General features: G+C 38.6%; 1 pseudogene; it reads left to right on the forward strand.

Annotated features, from left to right (window-relative positions):
* Nucleotides 1–453: 453 nt before the first annotated feature.
* On the forward strand, nt 454–554 carry LOC139036622 (U6 spliceosomal RNA; annotated as a pseudogene).
* Nucleotides 555–19,861: the final 19,307 nt, after the last annotated feature.

Genomic DNA, 19,861 nt, shown 5'->3' on the forward strand with positions numbered 1-19,861 from the left:
TGGCCTTCCCATACATGCACTTGTTATTCAGTGTGCTTGAAACCTATTAACAGCCCTGACCTTGCTAAGTCCTTGAGAACTGGACTCAGGTGTCTCAGGTGAATTTTACTCCCAGGCTGTGCTACCAAGAGGTGACTATTTCCTTGTCTATTGACCCTGATAAGCATTAAATTCTTGAAAGTTGAAACTGCATTTTTTAAAAGCATGATGCCTAGCAATGGAGAACCATCCATAAGTAATTATTCAATCAATCAATCAGTTAAATGAACTTTGTGGGTCCCTCCACTTCAGCCTATAAATACAATTGTTCCTAACAATGAACAATCTCTTTTCTTTAGCATACCATCTATAAATGATACACAAACAACTAATAGAGAAGTTGAAAAATTATAGCTAAAGCAATAATTTATATCCTATAAGCAGGGGCAAGTGTTAACAAAGTCAGTTTGCAGCTTGCTTCAGCAGCACATATGCTAAAATCAGAATGATACAGAGATTAGCATGGTCTCTGTGAAAGGATAACCTACATGGGAAAAGAATCTGAAAAAGAATATATATATATGTGTATATATATGTATGTATGTATGAAGTATGAAGTGTTAGTTGTTCAGTCATGTCCAACTCTTTGCGGCCTCATGGACTGTAGCCTGCTAGACTTCTCTGTCCATGGAATTCTCCAGGCAAGACTACTGGTATGGGTAGCCATTCCCTTGTCCAGGGGATCTTCCTGACCCAGGGATCAAACCTGGGTCTCCTGCATTGCAAGCAGATTCTTTACCATCTGAACCACCAGGGAAGCCCCAGATATATGTATTCATACAACTAAATCACTTTGTTGTACACCTGAAACTAATACAACATTGTAAATCAACTATAACTCAATATAAAACAAATTTTTTAAAACTGCTTTGCATTTACCACAGAAGTAGGAATCTTTTCTCAACTGCTAATCATATGAGAGCCAGGTTTTATATGAAGAGCAATTAAACATTTATGGGATCTACAGGAAACATGAACAGATGCTATATAAAGACATCTAGGAGAACAGACTATAGAAAAAATAAATTTGTGTTTCAGTGGGAAACTATGCCTTAGACTTTAGCCTTTCATAATCTTTGCACTGTTTTACAACTTTTATAAGTTGAAGCACATGCGCATTCTGTCTGGTCTGGAAGAGTTTCAGTTGACTTCCCTCCATTCCCTTTTGTGCTGTGCTGTGCTAAGTTGCTTCAGTCGTGTCCAACTCTTTATGACCCCTATGGTCAGTAGCCCGCCAGGCTCCTCTGTCCATGGGATTCTCTAGGCAAGAATACTGGAGTGGGCTGCCATGCCCTCCTCTCATTCCTTTTTACTTCATAGAAATCACTGCCTTTTGACTTCTCCTTTAAGCCTGTTACACCAACTACCTGATTCTTTCATTGAACGAGTAAAATAAAATCTTCAACACATGCTCTCTTTAAAATCCATATGAGAGTCATGATCTTACCTTTTCCAGAAAAAATTATCTTTTAAGAGTTTTGGAGGTTCCACTGAGATGCTCAATGGATTCAGGCACCAGAGCCAGGAAAACTTCATAAGGAGAGAAGTGCACTCCATGGGCAGCTTACGCCCAGGGTAGTCTTCTCTTGGCTTCCAAAGGTAAACCCAAAATGGCAATAAAACTTTGCTTCCTCTCTGCTTTTCTAATTTTAAGTTGCCTCTCTACCAGTTTTACGTTTGTGTTTGGATTTTTGGGGGTCAATATGTTCCTTCCCAGTAGTTGTTAGCAATTTGATTTTATGACCTGATCATTGATGATCTCTGTAAATGGAGTAATAGTTAATAGAGAACACAGCTGGCCAAGAGAAAGCAGAGAATCTGGCATGTGAGTCTTTTCTTGTTTGCCTGTTTTGAGACCTAATCAATTAAGAATTTTGTGTCCATTCATGAATTTTATACTTCTGTGTTTACTCTTGACCCATAGCTAAAATTTTAGAAAGGATGCTATAAGCTCTCTCCCTTTCTCTTTGTATATCTGTATGTCGCTATAATTTAGAAAGGCTTTTACCTCTTATGTGAGGAGCCTGACGGGCTATGGTCCATAGGGTTGCAAAGAGTCAGACACCACTGAAGTGATTTAGGATGCAAAATTCTCAGAAAATAGGGAAATTGAAGTTCTCTTACTTTCAGTGTGGCAGATTTAAAAAGTGTTCAGCTCAGAAGTGTTTTAAGATTTCACTTTCAAATAATTTAGTTAATGAGACAAGTTTAATATTACTGGTTTTATTTTTCAAAAGTTATATCATATGATTTGTCAATATTAAGTAAAATACATAAGTATAGATGTTTACTTGAATATGTACTACCTAATCTTAAATAGATTCAGATTAAATAAACTTACTTCTACTTAATGTTTAAGATTATGAAAACATAAATTTGATTTTACCCAGATTAAATTATTATTCCAATGAATTTATGTCAATGATAATTATGTTTTGTCATATGTCAGCTTAAAGATAATTTCTAAGAACTGTAGGTAACTTAAAACCTTGGACCAACAGTAACGAGTTAATTAATGGACATTCATTAGATAATTACTATAGCAGTATCTTAAGACAGTAAGATAAAATATTGAAATACTAATTATTAATCATAATTTCAAGTTAATATCCATTTCCTTCTTATTTTTATGAATCTTTCTCTTGCGTTGGTAATGAATGTGCTCATTTCTGCCACTTTGAGAAGCAAATATAAAGGATGTGTGTGGTTCTAGAAAGCTGCGTTAGGTGTGTTCATGGCCTCTGCAAATGTACTACAGAATGCTGGTGAGTGACAGACAATTATTCACTGCCCAATTTTTTTCTGTGAAGTAGAAGTTAGCTGCTTTAAGTAAAAGTTATAACTGCTATATGGTTTATACTATACTTAGGAGTCATAGCTTCAAAGAAATACAGCTATGTATATACTTCCATTTGGAGATAAAAAGAGTAATTCTTTCCCAAAGGGGCTGGGCCTATGTGGTCTCCAACCCTCTCTGGGGTCCTCAAGCTTCTTGAGAACCACAAATAATTAAAACTGGCTTTGAGATTTTCCAGAGGGCTCCTTGAAAATCACAAAGATTTGTTCCTTCACCTTATAAAAAGAGACATGCTAGAAAAAAAATTAGGTTTATTTGATATGTTATTGTTGATGAGTTATGTGAAAAGAGCTCTCAAATCAGAAAAGATGGTTAGCCTAATCTAGGTTAAATTTGTATATAAGCTTGTTAATACAAACACTTCAGAAATTGAAATATAAATGTGGCATTTCTGGAGATTTGCTTATTCCCTCACTGTCAATGACATATTTCCATTTATCAGAGTACTGGTGTGACTCTGCTTACTATCAGACAACAACAATGTAGAGTTATCATTATATAACTTATATAAGTTGTATATATCATTATATAACTCTACAACAATGTAGGGTTATAATTTAAGTTATCATTTTTTAATATACCAGTTTTATTGAGATATAACTCCATACAATTCAACCATTTAAAGTATGTAATTCAGTGGTTCTTGGTATATTATACAACCATCACCACAGTCCATTTAGAATAATTTTACCACCTTTAAACATTGTGTTGTTGCTGTTCAGTCACTAAGTCATGTCCAACTCTTTGTGACCCCACGGACTGCAGCACACCAGGCTTCCCTGTCCTTCACCATCTCCTGGAGTTTGCTCACATTCATGTCCATTGAGTTGGTGCTGTTATCTAACCATCTGATCCTCTGCCACCCTCTGCTTTTGCCCTCAATCTTTACCATCATCAGGGGCTTTTCCAATGAGTCAGTTATTCGCATCAGGTAATCAAAATTTCAGAGCTTCAGCTTCAGCATCAGCTCTTCCAATGAATAGCCAGGGTTGATTTCCTTTAGGATTGACTGGTTCCATCCCCTTGCTGTCCAATTAGGTCTCAAGAGTCTTCTCCAGCACCACAATTTGAAAGCCCATTAGCAATAATTCCCCATTTGCCTACAAACTCACCAACCCAGTTTTGCCTATTCTGGACGTTTCATATAAATAGAATCTTATAATATGTGATCTTTTGTAATTGATTTCTTCCCCTTAGCAAACATTTCAAGAGTCATTCATATTGTAATATGTACCAACATTTCATTCCTTGTTATTGTCAATTGTTACACTGTATGAATATAACACACTTTACTTATCCATTCATCAGTTTGTGGGCATTTGGTGTGGTTTTTTCATTTTTTGAATGCTGCTATAAATATTTATAGGCTTCCCTGATGGCTCAGGCGGTAAAGCCTCTACCTACAATGTGGGAGGCCCGGGTTTGACCCCTGGGTCAGGAAGATCCTCTGAAGAAGGAAATGGCAACCCACTCCAGTACTCTTGCCTGGAAAATCCCATGGACAGAAAAGCATGGTAGACTATAGTCCATGGGGTTACAAAGATTTGGACATGACTGAGCTACTTCACTTTCACTTTTTCATAAATATTTATAGATATTTATATATATCTATAGATAAATATTATAGATCCAAGTTTATATGTGGACATATGTTTTCACTTCTCTTGAATATATACCTTAAAGTAAAATTGCTAGGTTATATGGTAACTCTATGTTTAGCTGTTTTTATAACTGTATGTTTACCTGACAGAATGTTTTCCAGAATGGTGGCTGTACCATTTTACATTACATACAGCTGCATATGAGGAGTCCAATTTCTCTACATCTTCGCCAATACTTGCTATTTTCTGTCTTTTTTATTTCAGCCACTGCTGCTGCTGCTAGTCGCTTCAGTCGTGTCCGACTTTGTGCGACCCTACGGACTATAGCCTGTCAGGCTCCTCCGTCCATGGGATTCTGTCAGCAGGAGTACTAGAGTGGGTTGCCGTGGTCTCTTCCAGAGCATCTTCCCAACCCAGGGATTGAACCTGGGTCTCCTGCATTGCAGGCAGATTCTTTACCGCTGAGCCACCAAGGAAGAATCACTCTGTGATTTTGACTTAGTTTCCCTGATGGGTAATGATGTGCATCTTTTCGTCTGTTTATTGGCCATTCTTATATCTTTTTTTTTTTGAGAGAGACCTTTTTTTTTTTGGCTGTTCTGGGTCTTTGCTGCTGCACGTGGGCTTCTCTGGCTGCGGTGAGTGGTGCTGCTCTCTAGCTGCAGTGCTTGGGCTTCTCAAGGCAGTGGCTTCTTTAGGTTTGGAGCATGAGCTCTAGACACGCAGGCTCAGTAATTGCTCCACACTGGCTCAGGGCTTTTGGTGTACAGCTTAGTTGCTGCACAGCAGGTGAAATCTTCCTGGATCAGGGATCGAACTCACCATATCCCATGTATTAGCGGGCAGACTTGTAACCACTGGACCACCAGGGAAGTCCTTGAGAAAAATTTTTACAAATCCTTTACCCATTTAAACATTTGAGATACTTATCTTTTTATTATTGAGCTGTAACACTTCTTTGTGTAGTCTAGATACAAGTTCTTTATCAGATATACGTTTTGCTAACATTTTCTCCCATTCTGTGGGTTGTCTTTTCGTGTTCTTAATGGTGTCCTTTGAAGCACAATTGTGATGAGGTCCAACTCACCTAATTTTTTGTCACTTGTATTTTTGATGTTTTATCTAGGAAGCCTTTGCCTAACCCAAGGTTGCAAAGGTTTACCTCCTATATTTTCTTCCAAGAGTTTTATTGTTTTAGTTCTTGTATTTAGGTCTGTGTTCTATTTTTAATTAATTTTGTGTATAATATAAGAAAAGCATCCAACCTTATTGTTTTGTGTGTGGTTATTCAGTTGTTATATTTGAGAATGATGATAATTTAGTCAAGCATGACATGTACTTTTAAGCAAGTATCATTTTAGGCTTTACAAGCAAATGCTTACAAACCCTCCTGGGTACACTGGACTGGCACTTTCACAGAATCCCCAGCCTTCCAGGTAAGTATGGTAATTAACTTCCTGGTAGGCTTAAGAATCTTAGAATACTTGGGAGAACTGGAAAAGAGAGGAACTTGTCCACATTTCTAGGTAATGCAGGTGAAATCTAGTGGTGAGCTCTTACTTTGGTCTCCTAATCTCAGAATAACACGTCAAGAAGCTTTTAAAAGTCCATTCTGAGATTACTTATGAAAACTTACAATAAAGCAGATTTCAAAAGGCCTACAGGGTGAAGTAGTAGTCTTATTGCCTCTGTATAAACTACCAGGGCAAATCTACTAAGACCAATCTTATCTTATAACCAAGAATAATCTTTTGAGATCATTTTTGATCAAAAGGGAAAACACTGTAGAAAAAAATTGTGTTTCAGTGTAAAACTATATATTATATGCAAATAGCTTAGTTTTTTGTATTAACACATGCTAGCCTTTCATAGTCTTTGAGCTATTTTACAACTTTTAAAAAATTCATAGTTATGTTCTGTCTTGTTTGATAGAGTTTCAATTGACTTCCTTCTTCCCTCAGGGAAAAAAAACACTTTTCCCTTCATTTGCTATTCCATTCATTTACTCTACATAGATTGGTGCCTTTTGACTTTCCTTGCAACTAGTATAACATTTGCCAGGATTCCTCATCAGATGAGTAAAGTAAAATCTTTAACACATGTTCATTTGTATATCTGCATGGAGTCATGATTTTTACTTTTTTAAAAAATTATCTTCTAATAATATATTTCAGAATGGGATGGAGATAAAATAAAGTAAGAGAGAAAAGGACAATCAAAATGCATAGGTTTTGAATGTGTCTTATTTGAACAGTGTATAGATAGTAAGCAAAGCCTCAGGGAGGTTGACTCTTATCAAAGTGATAAAACCAGAAAATGAGGGTGACATAAAGATAAAGGATAAGCATTAATTAGAGCCTCACTGGTAGCCCAGCTGGTAAAGAATCCACCTGCAAAGCAGGAGACCCTGGTTTGATTCCTGGGTTGGGAAGATCCCCTGGAGAAGGGATAGGTTACCCACTCCCATTTTCTTGGGCTTCCCTGGTACCTCAGACAGTAAAGAATCTGCCTGTAATGCAGGATACCTGGGTTAGATCCCTGGGTTGGGAAGATCCCTGGAGGAGGGCATGGCAACCCACTCCTGTATTCTTGCCTGGATAACCCCAGGGACAGAGGAGCCTGGAGGGCTACAGTCCATAGGGTCGCCAAGAGTCAGACAAAAGTGACTAAGCGCAGCACAGCACAAACAATAAGTAAAGGAAAGGGTTTGTTTGTTTTTTACTGTGGTGCACGTATGTGGGATCTTAGTTCCCCAACCAGGATTCAAACCCATGACCCCTGCATTGGAAGTCTGGAGTCTTAACCACTGGACCGCCAGGTTGAGACCTCTGGTAAAGATATTACAATGACCAAAACCAGATGAATGAATGTTAATCCCATAGTAGTCTCAAACTTCTAAACAAAAACAAAACAAGAACTACCTTTTCTTATCTAAGAGAATGGCCAAAATTTAAAAGAGATACTGTCCAGAGCAAGTAAGGGGTAGCAGGAATAGGTTTGTTGTTGTTGTTTAGTCGCTCTGTCATGTCCGACTCTTTTGCGACTCTATGGACTGTAGCCAACCAGGCTCCTCTATCCATGGAATTCTCCAGGCAAGAATACTAGAGTGGGTTGCCATTCCCTTCTCCAAGGGAATCTTCCCAGCCCAGGGATCAAAGCCCGGGTCTCCTACATTGGCAGGAAGATTCTTTACAATTGAGCCACCTGGGAAGCCTAGTAGGAATAGGTACACTTCTGCTTTGTAAGTAAGATAAACTCTTTATGTGGCTGTTCAGTAATATTTATTAAAAGCTTGCCTGGAAAATTCCATGGACAGAGGAGCCTGGCAGGCTACAGTCCATGGGGTTGCAAAGAGCCAGACATGACTTAGAGACTCAGCATGCACACACTCACCTTTTAACCCAGCAACTCTACTTTTAAATATTTAACCAGTTAAAGACGGGCAAAAGTATATGATGATATATATTCAAGGACATTTGTTTCTAGTAATGTTCTGATAGAAAATTTTGGGAACATTCTACATTTCCATCAATAAGGGGTTACTTCAGAACAGAGTACATATAATAATGTAGTTTGTAAAAATTATATATATAGTTATCTTAGACAGCTGCAACTATGGAAGTCCACCACTACACATTTTCTGTTTATATGATTGTATTACTTTTATAACATCCAAAAATAATGTAGTGAAAATTTAACTGTAGGAGAATCCAAGCTTTTAAACTTGAGGCAGTATCTTTTCCGCTACTATGTAATGGACCATATCATACAAATTAGCTCATCTTTTCAATGCTTCATTGGAAGCTTATCAGCAGGAATGGGGAGGGTTGTACAACAGCTTTCTGAAATTGACCTACACGGAATGAAGAGAGGTCATTACTCTCAGAGGATTTTTCTGTGCCTGTGCACAATATTCAGACTAGGCTTTAATAAAGATCTGTACACCCTGCCCAAACCAGTCATACCCTTTACCTTTAACTAACCAACTCCTTGTCTTTGGGCAAATAACCATGAGAAGTTTACCTAAATGATTTTGAACAACTTATGGAGTATGGAATGTATGTATGTGTATGTGTATATACACATGTACATGTACTGTGCTTACTCAGCCGTGTCCAACTCTCTGCAACCCCATGAACTGTAGCCCACCAGGCTCCTCTGTCCATGGAATTCTCTAGGCAAGAACACTGGAGTGGGTTGTCATTTCCTACTCCACATATGTGTGTGTATGTATATATGTATATATATATGCATATTTTTAAAATTAAAAATGACTAGCTATCTTTTGACTATAGTACCCAGTGAAGAACTAAGTTGCTGGAAGATGAATTAATACCAAAAAATCTGAATATGCATCATGTAAATAATCACTTCCAAGTGAGTATAATGCAGATAGAATCAATATATCTTAAAAAGTTATTTGTGGAGTTGATTGATTTCAAACTGCATATACTCCCAATTGCAAAACAGGCTAATTTGAAGCTGACCCTTCAGTAGATGCATAACATAATATCACTTTAAGAATTTAGATCATAAGTTACACTGAAGTGCTATAGGAAATAGATTTAGTCAGGCAACCAAACCAATGTCATGGCTCAGTAACCATAAATAACGTGGCAAATAATAGTAATTAACATTTACCACAGCCTCAGTGCATTGAAATTACTTCTGTCAGTTATACGTCTGAGCAACCCAGTGACGTAGGTTATGTTTATCCTAGTTTAACAGTAGGTAACTAGGGGCATAGGATGAGAAAATGATTGATTCCGGTATGATAACCAGTATGCAGATCAATCTTCTAAAGGACAGCTCCATATGTATTGATTTTGCAAAGCCATATTTTGGAGCCTTCTATTTACTGAAAACAATTTTAGTGAAATAAATCAAACACAGACATGTATAAGTCCCTCAACAAGGCTGTATATGTAAACGAAATAACATAATAGACTCAACCAGGTTCCATTCCAAATTTATTATTTTGTTCAATATGTATAGTTTCCAGCTGCTTTCTATTTACACTAAAGCTACAACAAGAGGCAATAGGAATACTGTGAAATAAAAAGCATGCGATCAGACTGTTTAAATTTTTGGCAATGATGGTGTTTAACTTTGTCATCTGTGGTTAATTCTCAAATTGCTCAGGACTGGGCTCTGAACATAGTAAGCAGTGGACGCTACTGACAGATCGAGATTACAGTGGCTCACAAAGGGATATTGGAGACTATTTCCCAGGAGGTGCTCAACAAATATTTATCTGTTGGTGTGGAGGCCACAGAGGCTACACCAATAATAGGTGGCACTTTTAGGACAGTAATTCTTGAGGGAAAAAAAAGGTTTCTTTTTTTCCCCTTTACAGTTGGTTGTCTAAATAGTTAAATATAGCCTCTTCTGCCGTGATACTTGTCCACCACCCTCCCCCCTTAGAGAAACTGATTTCTGAATAATTTCTCTTGTACATGCATTTTAAAGGTGTGTAATTAACTGGTAACAGGTTGTTAGGTAGCTGATGAGGTGTGAACCAGTCACTAATTTGTTTTCTTTATTTACAACTTTCCTTGCACTTGAAGATGACAGCGTGGTGTTTTTCATTCCCTGCTTACTTCACCAGATTAAAAAGTGATTTGTGAAGCCATTTTTAATTCCTCAAATTCCATTAAAAAGGAATATCCAGGGGAGTCTTAATCAAGACATAATAGGCACTAAAATGTGATCACACAACAGCACTTCTAATGTGGCCCTATCAGCTAAAATGTTAAGGGATTGCCTCCAGTTAACTGAATTCAGCCCTAACATTGACCTACAACTTCTGGAATAACCCTTATGCTTTTGGCACTGGCTTTGTTGCAAATGTTTGCAGCTAACACACTTTATTGTTTTAGAATTTATCACATGATCCACAGGGACAATTTGTTACAAAAGTATTATTATTGTATTATCACTAAAATAGTTCGCTTTTCCCTTCAAATTGCCTTGCCTTCTATTCAATAATAGATTTTTAAAAATCATTTTGAGAAGAAATTAAAATAGAAACATAATGGAATGAGAACTGCTAAAAACACAAGGCTGGAATATTGAAAATACAGCTAAAAAAGAAATAGCTAAGTGTAGAGTCAGTAGGTAACCAAAAGGGGTAATTTGGGATCAGAGAGAATATTGAGTTATTAGATAAGTTTGAAAAATAAATAAGAATAAAAACTGTGTCCTGGCCTTTAAAAAAATATAACCAGAAATGCAGTTATAGAATATGTGAAAACATATGTCCAAAATACCTGTAAGCCTTGGATAGACAGTTAACCAACATGCAACAAAGCACAGGTGTTAGTTAACTGGTAACATTCTCTTTTTTACTTGTCAAAGCTACATCAATATTTCCATCTAGAACATTGTAACTTTCAGGATCTATTTCTAGATGCTGATATACCTTGGGGGGATCAACTCCAGAAGAGGCTATGGTGATCACTTCTGTATGATATCAACAGCCAGTGTTTTTTGAGATCTTGATTTATAGCAAGCATTTGTGGTTTTTTATCTGTCTTTTTTTTAAATTATAAAATATTTTATTTGACCAAAGATATTAAAAATACCATTGGTTTAATATATGCTAATATAAAATTATTAATAAGGTATTTTACATTTTTTTTCCAGCTACATCTTTGAAATCCAATATGAGTTAACACTCATATTGTTAACTGGCCTCATTTCAAGTGGAGTGTCTTAGTGGCCCCCAGCAGGAGAAGGTCCCCTGCCCAGCTACCTAAAACAACCCGGCTGCTCTTCTACCACATTATCTATTAATATTTTGTCTTCTTTACAGCCCTCACTAATACCTCTAATTATCTTATTTGCTTGTGTATTCTTTGTCCCCTAAGACAAGGACTCACCTTGAATGGTGCCCGGCACAGCGTAGGCTCTCATAAGCGCTCAATGTACACTGTCCCTTCTCCTCCAGAAGGGGACAACAGAGGATGAGATGGTTGGATGGCATCACTGACTCAACGGACGTGAGTTTGAACAAGCTCTGGGAGTTGGTGATGGACAGGGAAGCCTGGCGTGCTGCAGTCCATGGGGCTGCAGGGAGTCGGACACAACTGAGGGACTGAACTGAACTGTACACTGTCCCTGACGGAATCCATGTTCGGCCAGGCCCCTGGGGCCCCTCACCCTCCCTGGAGCTGCTCCTTGGCACATCTGGCCTGCCCCCAACCCTTCCTCCTCCAGGTCCATTTCCAGAGTATGGATCATGGAGCTCTGTGTAGTGGAGCTTTGCCAGAAGACCCACCGTGACTTCCCGTAGGCTCTGCATTAAGTTCTTTATGGTATTAATTCATTGAATCTCCCCCAGTGACCCCATGGAAAGTACCTTAGGATGCTTACTTTATAGATGCAGGAACTGGGGCACAGTTTTACAGTTAAAAGTAACTTGCCTAAGGTTACAGAGTGTTGGGGAAATATAATTAAAATGAAATCTGCCAACCAAGAAAATCTTCCCATAGAGGTTAGAAGAGAAAGAAAACAGTTTTATTATCAAACAAACATCAAACCAGAGTGTGATGCACATCACAGGCAATCCACTAACAAAGACAGAGGAAGTCTCATCTTTTTTTCTCCTTTTTTGTAGTCAAACAGATACAACCATGAATACATGTTCTCAAGATAAATGATAGCTAGTCCTCAAGTAAGAGGCCTAGATAGCTCCTTTTGTGACACATAATTCATCTTAGATGTACCTAGGGATACTTAGATGTACATTGGGATGACCATCCATATTAACTAATTGATTTTATTCAGAGGAAACACAAACCTCTTGTATTTTTATGACAGGAGAGAGTTTTGCAACTTGGAGCAAGGCACCTAAATAAGGGATGCTTGCACCTTTCACAGAATAAGGAGATAATGGTGCTCTCTTTTTTTTAAATTTCATATTATTTTTCATTTATTGCCAAATCTTTGCTCGTGATGTTATCTTATATATTTATTTTCTTAAATTTTTATTGGAGTATAGTTGCCTTACAATATTGTATTCATTTCTGCTGCGCAGCAAAGTGTATCAGCTATCCATATGCATATATCCCCTCTTTTTTGGATTTCCTTCCTGTTCAGGTCACCAGAGCACTGGTAGAGTTCCCTGTGCTATCCAGTAGGTTCTCATTAGTTAGCTATTTTATACATAGTATAAATATATATGTGAGCCCCAATTTCCTAATCCGTCCCACCCCCTCCCCAACCCCCCCTTGGTGTGCTATCACTTAATATTTACATTTCACATGGATGACTCCTGGTCCTTCAGAAAGGATTACTAGGTTGCAAAGCTGATAAAAAGCATATCTAGTTTTCAAAAAGGTTTTTATATACTTCAAATAGAGGAGAAAGTACTTATGATTAAAAGTTTTCTAAAGTAAATGCCTTAAAAAGAAGAGATGAGAGAAATTTATTATTTTTAAGTGGAAGAATTAAGTCTCTTATTTTTCATTTTTATTTGTCCTTATAATAGCTAGTATATAGTAGAATTAGAGGTCAAGCCCAGATAGTGTGGCGTTAAAGTCCTTTTTTAATAACATGTATTATACTGCCTCTACAAACTTCCTACTTGAGAGGAAATGCACTGAGAGAATTCATACATTCCATCAATGGCTTTTTATTGAGCATCTACTATGTACTAAGGATTTTGCTAGGAATTAAGAATGTAATTATGGATAAAACAGGTGAGATTTTTGTCCTCATGAAACTTACATGGATAGACCTGTATTAAACAAATAGTTTTCCAAATCAAATGAAATTATGGAAATTGAGAATAATGAAAACTACAGAGTATTTTGAGAGCATCTGACAGAGAGAATTTGGCTAGCCTAGGTGGTCTGGAAGGCTGTTTAAGTTCAAAATGGAAAGTTTGACGAAGAGGAAAGGAAGACAATAAAGAGTTGATTTGAAGTTTGAAGTATTAAATAGTTTGGGGAGAATAAAATGAACAAGTAAGTATGCCCTAATCACTGAACACTTATTCTGCCAGAGTGAAATAACTCTTGATATAAAATATCATGTCCTTGTCTTTGATTGATTACACTGTTTTACAGCTTATAGAGAAAGCAGTTAAATTGTAGAAAATGAAAAAGGATAACAACACAAATGTTTCTTGTCCATAATATTGAAAGTGATTTTTTTTTCATAAAAATCCAAATAAATTTTGTCTGGTAGAGTTACAGTTGATTTCCACCCAAAATATTACATTTTATTGCCCTGTAAAGTATTGTTTCCCAGGTGGCTCAGTGGTAAAGAATCTCCCTGGAGATTCAAGACAGGCAGGAAATGCAGATTCAGTCCCTGGGTTGGGAAGATCCCCTGGAGAAAGGAATGGCAACCCACCCCAGTATTCCTGCCTAGGAATTCCCACGGACAGAGGAGGCTGGTGGGCTATAGAGTCCATGGGGTTGCAAAAGAGTTACATACAACCCAGTGACTGAGCACACCCACACATAGAATATTAACCAATTTGCATTTGTTGACAAGTTCATTTCAGAATTTCTGGTAGCCTCTATGTATGTCTGTACTTCAAAAAAATGTTTGAGCTGGTTTTAACATCTTACTAGTTCCTTTACCAAACAATGAGTTAAAATAGTTCACATGTATTCATTGTGTATTTAGATAAGACTTATAATTCTGACTTTTTGAAAGTTATAGTTTAGCAAGTGTTGGTGTAAGGTTTAATATCATATATTCAGGCAAGGGCTCTTCCTGGTTTGACAATGAAAAAAATAACCTATGGAAACAGCCTAACTCAGATGGAATCTGAACCCAACCAAAACCCAGACTGGGGCTCGAACCCACTGTCTTTTAGTTAAAATCACACACTTGGTCTCAGAACTTAATGAAGCTCAGGTTATGTCTCACTACAGAAGGAATTCAGCTAGAGGCAAAATGATAGGAAAGGGATTTATTTAGAGAGATACGTATATCATAGACAGAATGCCATCTGTCTCAAAAGACAAGAGTGGCCCTGGAAGAAGCGCATTCCACAGACAGAGTGGGCCGTCTCAGAAGGCGTGAGGCCCTGATATATGGGATGGCTAGTTTTTTATGGGCTGGATAATTTCATAGGCTTAAATAAGTGGGACTTCCCTGGTAGCTCAACTGGTTAAAAACTCCACCTGCAATGCAGGAGATCCCCAGTTCAATTCCTGGGTCGGGAAGATCCCCTGGAGAAGGAATAGTGTACCCACTCCAGTATTCTTGGGCTTCCCTGGTAGCTCTCATGGTAAAGAATCCTCCTGCAATGTGGGAGAACTGGATTCAATCCCTGAGTTGGGAAGATGCCAAGGAGGAGGGCATGGCAACCCACTCTCAGTGTTCTTGCCTGGAGAATCCCCATGAACAGAGGAGCCTGGCAGGCTACAGTCCACAGGGTCACAAAGAGTCAGACATGAGACCCTGAGCGACTAAGTACAGCACAGCAATGAGTGGGAATATTATTCCAACTATTTTGGAGAAGGGCTGGAGATTTCCAGCAATTGGGCGACTGACCACATTTTGCACTTTTATGTTCAGACTTAGAACTGTCAAGTCGCTAGTGGGTATGTCATTTAGCATGCTAATATATTACAATGAGCATATAATGAGGCTCAAGGCCTATTGGAAGTCAAAACTTCCACCATCTTGTGCCTAATTTGTTCTAACCAGTTATGTCATATCCTCAACAGCTATGTCCTTCTTGAAAAGGTTGTGCCCTGCCTCCTTCTCTCCTGTTTCACGGTGACATATTTTCATTATACGCCTCTGCGTAGATGTCACATGAAATGTACATCGATCCTTTAACCCTCCCCCCCAAAATGCTACTCCAGGAACTTTTTCTTTAATCCTAAAGAAATTCTAAATTTGACATGACTCAAAGTGTGTGTGTGTGGTGGGGGGGGGGGGGGTGCGGGGGGGCGGAACAAATAAACCAGAAAGAAAAAAATAAGCCATAGAACAACTGAGGAACAGACATGGTACATATCAATATATTGGCTGGAATTCTCCAGGTTGTACCTCTGCTCTCTCCAGGAAAAGACATTTGTCTCAACTTTGTATTTTATACAGGAGCATAGCCAATTAACAATGCTGTGGTACTTTCCGGTGAACAGCAAAGGGACTCGGCCATACATATACGTGTATCCATTCTCCTCTGAACTACTTCTGCATCCAGACTGCCACCCTGAGCAGTCTGTGCTATACAGTAGGTCCTTGTTGGTTATCCATTTTAAACATGGCCGTGTGTACATGTCCATCCCAGTCTCCCTAATGTTGCTTCCCCTCATCCTTCCCTCCAGCAACCATAAATTCATTTTGGAAGTGTGTAAAATTTCTTTTCTGTAAATACGTTCATTTGTATCTTTTTTTTTTTTTTTTTGATTCTCCATGTAAGGGATGTCATACGATATTTCTTCTTCTCTGTCTGACTGACTTCTGACTTCATTCACTGTGTCAATCTCTAGATCCATCCAGTTCAGTTTCAGTTCAGTCACTCAGTTGTGTCCAACTCTATGCGACCCCATGAACCGCAGCACGCCAGGCCTCCTTGTCCATCACCAACTCCCAGAGTCCACCCAAACCCATGTCCATTGAGTTGGTGATGCCATCCAACCATCTCATCCTCTGTCCTCCCCTTCTCCTCCTGCCCCCAATCTTTCCCAGCATCAGGATCTTTCCATCCATGTTGTTCAAATAGCATTATTTCACTCTTTTTATGGCTAAATAATATCCCATTGCATATGTATGCCACATCTTTATCTATGCCTCTGTTGATAGACATTTAGGTTGCTTTCATGGGAAAAGACTTGCTTGGCTCTATCATCTGGAGCATATTGTTGTGTGGGTTGTGGCAAGAGTTTTGCTTATTTTTGTTCTCTGTTGTTAGGGAAGCCTAGTCTATTGGATGGGTCTGTATTCAAAGGCTAACTCCACACCTCCAGGTTGATGTGAAGGAGTAGGCATTTGCCTCTTACTAAATGGAAAGTGTACCTCAAAATGTTGGCCTGCCCATGCTATCCTAATTCTTAGCAACTAAATCAATCCTATTTTTAAAAGGTAATCTCGTTTTAAATAAAATGGATTCCATGTTGGACATACTTTAGTATAAATTCATTACTAGCCCCAGTAACTTTCTTGAGGTCACGAGGCTCTTTTTCTGCCTCCACACAAGTCCTCCACCAAGGCAATCATCATGATTCTTGTTCCCTTTGCCAATTTTCAATGGGGACCAGCAGTGGAAGCCAAAGATATCCCTCTCTTATCACACCCATGAAGATACATCTTTTAGGGTGTGTGTGTTTTGGATGTGTTTTTAAAAACTGTTGTCCCCCCAATCTGATATGTTTTGCCAGAAAGTGAATCCCACTCTTAAGAATTTCTAATCTGTGAGAATAAAACCTGAGAGAGTGGATGTATGGAACTGAGGGGGTGGGAACAGTGTGAAGAGAGGGGAGGGGTTTAAAGATGGAGTGCTGCTCAGAGAGGGTAAGCCTGGACAGGACATGCAAGCGTAGGAGGCTCGATGGTCACTGGAACCCGGGAGAGGGAGTGTATGTGGAAAGAGAAGGCGTGCCAAGCATCCATAACCTATCGAACCCACTTTACACTTTCAGCCTGAGCTGGCCGGGTTCATCCACTATTAGGAGAAGCATTTCTGTGGACTTACATGGGGAAGAAATCCATATCTTCCTGCATCTGCAAGTTTTCCTGAAAAGGAGAGTCTGTAGCCTTCTCAGACTCTCAGACTTCAGACTCTCAGACTTCTCAGCCGTCCCAGACTGCCAGTGGGGTCAGAGGCTCAAAATAGTCTCAGCCATTTTTCTCATTACTGTGTTCTTTCAATACCATTTTCTTTTCTTATCGCCTCCTCTCTAAAAACTTTTCCAATTTACTCTTCTGAGAGAACTTTATATCTTTGTGGCTATTTGATAATGTCCTTACATGCACTTCTTATGAAATCTGTCTTGGTTTGCAGGGACTTGGAAAGAATGGGATACCAGGAGAAAAATTGCCACAAACTAAGACACCGCTGAGGACAAGAGCCCTACTTCAGTTTAGAGTATGGTGGTGGACTTGTTGACAGTATCAATGATACATTTAAAATCTGCAAAACGCTTTACCAACACACCCACCAGCTTTTGTCCAAATGCCAAAGAAGAAAATAACAAAATGCCTTTCACAGAAAGATGTTATAACACGATGGTGTTCAGCCCTATTGCCATTTATTTCAGGCTGCTCAATGCTAAACCCTATTCATCTTCTTCTAGGAAGGGGCATTAGTAAATTGCATCAAAATGATTCCAGACTATCAGTCAGAATGGTCGGCCTGAACTCTCAGAGCAGTTAGACAAGCGCTCATCTGTAATGTTATGTTGGCTTCTTATTATTTAATATATCAGCCACAGGGGGAAAAGTGCGCAGAGATTTGCATTCACAGCAGTATGTGATCACATCTCTTCTTGTATGAAGAATTTCAAGAGGAAGATGATCACCTTGAAGTGCTTGATTGTAAGAAAAAGGTGCGTGTCTGTCATTAGTCGCTCATAATTGTTTTGGGCTAATTTTCTGCTGCAGGTGTTTTTAAGCATTATTCCAGATGTGTAGTTTCAGATTTTAGTGGAAACAACACAATTCAAAGCACATTCAAAGTATTTTAGTGATTAGAGAGCAATTTTAAATTTTGTTTACCTATTCCTTTTAGAAATGCTAGAAAAAAAGTAATTATTCTCTGACAGACTGTTTCACACTCTGTCAAGAATGCTCAAGAAGAAAGGACAGTTTCTTCTCATTTGTTTCTAAACAATCAAATAGCAACTGTTCACTTATTTTGTTGTCTAATTGATATATACATATTTATATACATAGTATAATGTGTGTGTGTGTATGTGTGTGTGTGTGTGTGTGCATGCTTAGTCACTTTAATTGTCTTCAGTGGCTTCTTTGTGACCCTATGGACCATAGCCTGCCAGACTCCTTTGTTCATGGGATTCTCCAGGCAAGAATACTGGAGTGAGTTCCCATGCCCTCCTCCAAGGGATCTTCCTGACCCAAGGATCGAACCAGCATCTCCTGTGTCTCCTGCATTACAGGTGGATTCTTTACCCACTGAGCCATCTGGGAAGCCCATACCCATGTGTATATGTGGCTAAAAATGTCAATGCTTTTAGATATCTACCATTTCAAATATTTAATTAACCATGTACATCATCAGATATAAATCTTACTCGTGAATATAACAAATGTCCATTATTTAGGTTCTTTAGTCTGTTGATATCTTTGCTTTATTGACAGGTTGCTACAATTTGAAGAACATTTAATGATGTAAGATACCTGTGGATGGGAGGCAATTAAGTTTCTCCTCTCTAGTATTGCATGAACTGTTTCAGGCTACAAGAATCCCATTTGCTAGATTACCTTTTCTCATAGACTTCCCAGTACCCTAGAACCAAGGTTAGTTATGTTTCAAGGAGTGAATGAGAACACTGAAGAGTATTGTTAGAAGTCTAAAAATCAATCAAGAAAGCACTCACCTGTGAGTTGACAGGTTCAAAAGACATTTGAGTTCAGCCCGAGCTTGCTGGTAAGAAGCCAGTAAATTGCTCTCTTTCAAGAAGGTTATGATTTTTTTCCCCCAGGATAATTTGATATGGTATAGTAAATTACTCTCTATTTTAAAAAGTAGAACTCTTCAACTAAAGTTCCTTTGAGTAACATTATAAAAGTGAAGTTAATGGCCTTCCAGACACCCGCTATCTACCTTCAAAGGAGGACCAGCTGTATGGACTCTGCCCAGAGTTGATGAGACTCAGAGGAAATTTCTAGTAAACTGCTACATTATTCCTTTAAACTGTCAGAAAGTGAAGTCGCTCAGTTGTGTCTGACTTTTTGCGACCCTATGGACTGTAGCCTGCCAGGCTCCTCTGTCCATGGGATTTTCCAGGCAAGAATATTGGAGTGGGCTGCCATTTCCTTCTCCAGGGGATCTTCCCAACCCAGGGATCGAACACGGGTCTTCTGCATTGTAAGCGGACGATTTTACCAGGGAAGACTCCACCAGGGACGTCCTTAAACTGTCAAAGGAATCTTAAATTAAAATTCATGAAAAACCAGAGCCTGCAGAGGGCATCCTAGGAAAACTGGCAGAGGCCAGAGAAAGTGAGGTTTCTTATCAGAGCCAGCACTCCCAAATATCTATATGTAATGTGTAACCATGAAAGGAAATAAAATTTCACATTGTCCCTCCCTTTCCAAACCAAAACCCATTGGTCATTGATCTCCTGTCCTTGGAATAGCTATTCCTTTCTTCTTGTCTTGTTTTACATTCTAAGTCCCTAGCTTTGCTATCTGCCTCCCTGGGCCATGC

This window comes from Odocoileus virginianus, chromosome 1, assembly GCF_023699985.2.
Source record: "Odocoileus virginianus isolate 20LAN1187 ecotype Illinois chromosome 1, Ovbor_1.2, whole genome shotgun sequence".
In the NCBI taxonomy this organism is placed as follows: domain Eukaryota; kingdom Metazoa; phylum Chordata; class Mammalia; order Artiodactyla; family Cervidae; genus Odocoileus; species Odocoileus virginianus.